We start from the raw sequence: 6,320 nt of genomic DNA, 5'->3' as shown, positions 1-6,320 counted from the left end.
AGATGTAGCCCGCGCAGAAACAGAAACATGGCTACACCTGTCTGACACTGCTTCCCCTGCTGCTCTATCTTATGGTGGTCTCCAGTTCTCTCATGACCCTAGACCTGAGAACAGGCAGGGTGGAGGAGTAGGTATACTTCTTTCCCCACACTGCACTTTCCAGGTCATTCCCCCGGTCCCCTCACTCACATTTCCCTCTTTTGAAGTCCACACCCTCAGACTCTTTCACCCTTTTCCCCTCCGAGTGGCAGTTGTCTACCGCCCCCCAGGCTCACCCCGCCAATTCCTGGATCATTTTGCTGCCTGGCTTCCACAATTTCTATCCTCTGAAACACCCACTCTCATCATGGGTGACTCCAACATCCCCATTGATAACCCAATCTCCTCATCTGCCTCCCAGTTTCTATCTTTAACCTCGTCCCTCGGTCTGTCACAACTTACTAACTCTCCTACACATGAAGACGGCCATTCACTTGACCTGGTCTTCTTCCGGCTCTGCTCAGTTTCTGACTTTATTAACTTTCCTCTCCCGCTTTCTGACCACAATCTTCTCTGCTTTACTATCAAATATTCTCTGCCTCCTCAGGTCATCCCTACGTATCAGACATACAGAAATCTACATGCCATTAACACTGTGAAACTCATAGACAGTCTACAGTCCTCATTGTCCCCTATCTCTTCCCTCTCCTGTCCCAATCTGGCTGCCAAACTTTATAATAACACTCTCAAAAATGCATTGGATGAAGCAGCCCCCCCTACACTCCGAACCACCCGACAAAGACGACGACAACCCTGGCACACGCCTCAATCCCGCTTCCTTCAGCGGTGCTTGAGATGTCCCGAACGACTGTGGAGAAAATCGCATTTGGATCCAGATTTCCTCCATTACAAATTTATGCTCAAAACTTACAACTCTGCCCTTCACCGAGCCAAACAAGTCTATTTCACTTCTCTCCTCTCCACACTATCTAATAATCCAAAACGCCTCTTTGATACTTTTCACTCCCTCCTTAGTCCTAAAGTGCAGACGCCAATCACAGATCTCAGTGCTGAAGACCTGGCCAATTATTTTAAAGTTAAAATTGACAACATCCGGCATGATATTATCTTCCAGTCCCCTAGTAACATCGATCCCCTTCCCCCCCCCCGCACTCCCTCTTCTTCACTCTCAGCATTTGACCCAATAACTGAAGAAGAAGTCTCGAGGCTCCTTTCTTCTTCTCGTCCTACTACCTGCCCTAGTGATCCTGTCCCCTCACACCTCCTCCAGTCCCTCTCCCCAGCTGTCACTAGTCACCTCACTAAAATATTTAACCTCTCTCTTTCCTCTGGTATCTTTCCCTCCGCTTTTAAACATGCCATTATAAACCCATTATTGAAAAAACCAACACTTGACCCATCCAGCGCTGCCAACTACCGACCAGTCTCTAATCTGCCCTTCATCTCCAAACTCCTGGAACGCTTGGTCTACTCTCTCCTTATCCGCTATCTCTCTGCTAACTCCATTCTAGACCCCTTACAATCTGGTTTCCGCACTCTACACTCCACAGAAACTGCCCTTACTAAAGTCTCAAATGATCTCTTGGCGGCTAAATCGGACGGTAAATCCTCTCTCCTGATTCTTTTGGATCTCTCTGCAGCCTTTGACACTGTAGACCACAAACTCCTACTTAACCTGCTCCACTCTATTGGCCTCAAGGACGCGGCTCTCTCTTGGTTTTCCTCCTATCTATCTGACCGCTCGTTCAGTGTGTCATTTGCTGGTTCCACTTCTTCTCCTCTTCCCCTTGATATCGGGGTTCCTCAGGGATCAGTCCTAGGTCCGCTCCTCTTTTCTCTCTACACAGCTCCTATTAGACAAACCATCAGCAGATTTGGCTTCCAGTACCATCTCTACGCTGATGGCACCCAATTATATACCTCTTCCCGTGACATCACCCCTGCTCTAATACAGAACACCAGTGATTGTCTGTCCGCTGTCTCTAACATCATGTCCTCTCTCTATCTGAAACTGAATCTTTCTAAAACTGAGCTCCTTGTGTTCCCACCATCTACTAACCTCCCTAAACCTGATCTTTCCTTTACTCCTCACATACAATCACTTTCACGCTCCTGTCATATTCACCTCAAAAACATCTCCAGAATCCGCTCTTTTCTTACGGAGGAAACTGCCAAAACTCTCATTGTTGCTCTGATTCACTCTCGTCTTGACTACTGTAACTCATTACTAGTCGGTCTTCCCCTCACTAAACTCTCCCCTCTCCAATCTATCCTCAATGCAGCAGCCAGGCTCATCTTTATGACCAACCGCTACACCAACGCCTCTAATCTGTGCCAGTCACTGCACTGGTTGCCCATCCCCTTCCGAATAAAATTCAAACTTATTACTCTCACCCACAAAGCTCTCCACAGTGCTTCACCTCCTTACATCTCCTCCCTCATCTCTGTCTACCACTCTACTCGGGCTCTACGTTCTGCCAACGACCTTAGATTAAAATCCTCCATAATACGAACCTCCCACTACCGTCTCCAGGATTTCTCTCGTGCTGCACCAGTCCTCTGGAATGTGCTACCCCAGACAATCAGATTAATTCCCAATATCCACAGTTTTAAACGTGCCCTGAAAACACATCTATTTAGACAGGCCTATAACATTCCCTAATCTGACTCCTTGCCATGGCCCTCCATTTAGATTAGTCATCAGAATAAGATTCCCTCACACTCCTTCTCTTCATGTCCATCATACACGGACACTGGCTGGTGACCGGCTCATGCAGCTTTATGTCACCACCCCATGTGTATAAAAATATCCGGACCATTGTACAGAACAAACACTGTTACACTTTGTGTCTCCTTTATTTCCTCATAGATTGTAAGCTCTTGCGAGCAGGGTCCTCACTCCCCAGGTTTGAATTGTAAATGAACTTTGTCACTATGTAATGTCTGATATTGTTTGTTTCATGTCCCCTCTAAATTGTAAAGTGCTGCGTAATATGTTGGCGCTATATAAATAAAGATTATTATTATTATTATTATTAAATGTAGGCGTTTTTCACTAAAATGGGTATAAATAATAATTTTCCATAATGCTGTCCCAGAGCATTTCACAACCAGCAACGAACCGCGGGTCTGATAGAATCAACCGAGGCGTCCATTCGTTCGCCTTGCAAAGCCGAACAATACGACACCTGACTCGGTCGTCTTTTCTGAAAGGGGACTCCTCTTTTGCCCCATAAACATGGTGGAATTTCCATAATAGGAGCTTAATATGGATAGGTTTTCCAATTTTTTTCCGTAACCGCTCAATGTAGAGTTATGTGCCCCGAAGCTATTATACGTCACCATCTCCTGAGTATGTACGCCAAGACTCGTGATGATACGTCGCGCGGTTAGCGAGGTCACTTCTCGTTAGCGACGCCTGTTTCTAAACACGGCTTCAATTTATTTTTATAAAAAAATTAATATCTTGAAAACTAGCTGTTGCATATAACTAATATTTGTTAGACATGTAGCCCTTGACACTCTGACCTAGCCTAAAAAAATTCAGGGTTCTGTGACGCGCGCTTGGACCACAAAAGCCTTGTGAGCGACGGCTATTTTTACACACGTTTACAATGTAGTTCTAATTAAAAAAATAATATCTTAAAAGCGAACCGCCTCAAAGCCATCAAACTTCTCACACCTGTAGCACTTAACACTATGACCTACCCTAAAAAATTTCAAGGGTCTGCGTCGCAGTTTTAGGCCTCAAAAGCCTCTTTTGCTGCTCCTGTTTAACGCACAGAGTGTGTAATTTACTATTTAATTCTAATAAATGAACAATATTATAGATAATAGTAGTGCAAAAGGCCTAATTTTTCATACACATCTAGCCTTTGACCTACCATATAAAAACTTAGGCCAGCAGGACAGATGTAGCCCGCGCAGCGGGTCAAAAATGTAGGCCTTTTTCACTAAAATGGGTATAAATAATAATTTTCCATAATGCTGTCCCAGAGCATTTCACAACCAGCAACGAACAGCGGGTCTGATAGAATCAACCGAGACGTCCATTCGTTCGCCTTGCAAAGCCGAACAATACGACACCTGACTTGGTCGTCTTTTCTAAAAGGAGACTTTTCTTTTGCCCCATTAACATGGTGGAATTTCCATATTTTGAGCTTAATATGGATAGGTTTACCAATTTTTTTCCGTAACCGTTCAATGTGGAGTTACGAGCCCCGAAGCTGTTATACGTCACCATCTCCTGAGTATGTACGCCAAGACTCTTGATGGTACATCGCGCAGTTAGCGAGGAAAATCCTCGTTAGCGACGCCTGTTTCTGCACACGGCTTCAATTTATGTTTAGGAAAAAAAATAATATCTTAAAAACTAACTGTTGCATATAACTAATATTTGTTAGACATGTAGCCATGGACACTCTCACCTAGCCTAAAAATATTCAGGGTTCTGTGACGCGCGCTTGGACCACAAAAGCCTTGTGAGCGACGGCTATTTTTACACGCTTACAATTTAGTTCTAATGAAAAACTCAGCGAGTTACGCTGTTTACATAACTCACGAACATATAACGTTTTTCATGATCGCAAAACATCTCGCTCAGCCGCAACACACAGTTTTTATGAAGATTAAAAAATATATACATTTATTGAATACATCCAAACATCCCAGAACCCAACAAATAAAAGTGCTTTTGTTCTCTGTGCATTTTAATGTCCATTAAAAGTCCATGTTTTTAAGATTCTTATTTCTTCTTCCATTGGTCTAAAATGTATTTTGCTCTGGGACCTTTTTTCCCAAGAGCTGATGTCCTAAAGTCCTCTTTATTTTGTCTTCTTCCGGCCGGTGGTTTTGAAGCAATCCTATGATTGAAAGATCATAGATTATTAATAATTAGTATCTCATGCTTACTTTACTAACGGTCCTAATTGTATTCATTAATCCTCTACAATTTTATGAATATAACTCTAATCTTTATTTATTTTTTCTTAAACAGGCAAACCAGGACCCCAATGACCTCTGCTATAAGACAGAGTTGATGATTGTGAACCCACGACCACTGAGGAACCCAAGGAGGTTTTCCATGCATTTTCCAGCACATATCAGCTCAGAAACATCATGATAGTGAATTGCAAGGCCTTTAGATGCTACATTTGCCAAGTTTTTCCTAGCAATAGCAAGGGTAGCCTTTATATCCTCATCGCTGCTGTGCTTCATACATTTTTTGTGCAGGTTCCCAGCATCAACTCTGTCTTATAGCAGATGGGGCAGGTCATTGGGGTCCTGGTTTGCCTGTTTAAGAAAAAATGAATAAAGATTACAGTTACATTAATAACATTGAAGAAGATTAATGCATATCGTTAGGACCGTTAGTAAACTAATAATGAGACATACTACGCTGCTTCTGTAACTGCCATTCACTACTATTGGAGTCACGGAAACAGCGTAGCTCATTAAATAAAAAAATATATATCAATTTATTGAATACATCCAAACATCCCAGAACCCAACAAATAAAAGTGATTTTGTTCCCTGTGCATTTTAATGTCCATTAAAAGTCCATAATTTTTAAGCTTCTTATTTCTTCTTCCATTGGTCCAAAATGTCTTTTACTCTTGGATGGTTTTTTCACCAGAGCTGATGTCCTAAAGTCCTCTTTATTTTCTCTTCTTCCGGCCGGTGGTCCTGAAGCAATCCTATGATTGAAAGATCATAGATTATTAATAATTAGTTTCTCATTATTAGTTTACTAATGGTCCTGATGATATGCATTAATCCTCTACAATGTTATTAATATAACTCTAATCTTTATTTATTTTTTCTTAAACAGACAAAACAGGACCCCAATGACCTCTGCTATAAGACATAGTTGATGATTGTGAACCCACGACCACTGAGGAACCCAAGGAGGTTTTCCATGCATTTTCCAGCACATATCAGCTCAGAAACATCATGATAGTGAATTGCAAGGCCTTTAGATGCTACATTTGCCAAGTTTTTCCTAGCAATAGCAAGGGTAGCCTTTATATCCTCATCGCTGCTGTGCTTCATACATTTTTTGTGCAGGTTCCCAGCATCAACTCTGTCTTATAGCAGATGGGGCAGGTCATTGGGGTCCTGGTTTGCCTGTTTAAGAAAAAATGAATAAAGATTACAGTTACATTAATAACATTGAAGAAGATTAATGCATATCGTTAGGACCGTTAGTAAACTAATAATGAGACATACTACGCTGCTTCTGTAACTGCCATTCACTACTATTGGAGTCACGGAAACAGCGTAGCTCATTAAATAAAAAAATATATATCAATTTATTGAAT

The sequence above is a fragment of the Rhinoderma darwinii genome, unplaced genomic scaffold (genome assembly GCF_050947455.1).
Source record: "Rhinoderma darwinii isolate aRhiDar2 unplaced genomic scaffold, aRhiDar2.hap1 Scaffold_114, whole genome shotgun sequence".
Lineage (NCBI taxonomy): Eukaryota > Metazoa > Chordata > Amphibia > Anura > Rhinodermatidae > Rhinoderma > Rhinoderma darwinii.
This window is presented reverse-complemented; position numbering follows the sequence as displayed.